The sequence below is a fragment of the Alosa sapidissima genome, chromosome 1 (assembly GCF_018492685.1).
Source record: "Alosa sapidissima isolate fAloSap1 chromosome 1, fAloSap1.pri, whole genome shotgun sequence".
NCBI lineage: Eukaryota > Metazoa > Chordata > Actinopteri > Clupeiformes > Clupeidae > Alosa > Alosa sapidissima.
The window spans coordinates 53,588,785-53,589,692 of record NC_055957.1 but is presented as its reverse complement, the minus strand read 5'-3'; the positions used below and the strand labels follow the sequence as shown (position 1 = coordinate 53,589,692).

General features: G+C 50.0%; 1 non-coding gene across 1 annotated transcript; it reads right to left on the bottom strand.

Moving 5' to 3' along the window:
- Positions 1-710: 710 nt before the first annotated feature.
- On the bottom strand, positions 711-908 carry LOC121684134. The gene has a single exon (XR_006023048.1). It is a non-coding gene; the product is annotated as a U2 spliceosomal RNA (small nuclear RNA).

Genomic DNA, 908 nt, shown 5'->3' with positions numbered 1-908 from the left:
GAAAGGGTTGTACAGGTGGATTGTCAGCGGTATGAACTCCTGTTGAAACAGGGGCACCAGCCGCAACCCCTGGAGCGCCGGCAGGTCCTCCTTCGCCCTCCACTCCTCCTGAAAACTCCGACACTTCCGCAGATCAAAAAAAGATAAATCAAAAAAACCTTGGCTCACCACCGGTTGTACGCGGAAAACCTCCTTAGGACTCAGGCCAAACGTCTCCCGAAGGATCACTGAGGTGATGAAGAACTGCCGAAACCTGTCCCGAACTGCCGTTGCTGCATCCTTCGTAAGCTCAATCCTGACAGTATTCTTTAGTCGCACCTTAAAGGCCAACACCGTCGCTCTCTCCTTTTCCATGCTCAAAGATTTGTACGAGATGAAGAGAAACCCGAGCGATGGCTGCCACAGGGCACGCCGGACGGAGAGCATGAACGGCGCCGGTCGTGGACATGAGGGTGACTCCAAGGCGTTGCCCAGTGGCAACAAGACGGCAGTATCAACATCCCCTTTAAATTTAAATGTGTAAAAAAAAAAAAAAAAAGAGTAAAAGGGCGGGAAAACACAAAAGGGGCCGAAAAGGGAGGTGGCGCGGTTGGCCAAAACACCTGGCTAGGACTCCTGCTGCTGTGTCTGCTAAGGAGGATTTCATCACAGTCAGTCAGTCAGTCAGTCAGTCAGTTCCACTGGGTTGGTTCTTTTCTTACACAGTCAAAGGAATGTGCACCGTTCCCGGCGTCGCTGCAATACCGGGTCGATGCGTGGAGCGGACGGAGCAAGCCCCTCTTCCGTCTCCCTGTTCCAAAAATCAGATTAATATATGGTCCTCGGGTAGAGGACGTATCAGATATTAAACTGATAAGAACAGATTTTTTTTGTTTTTTTTTTGTACGACTTTATTGACACCAAATCAT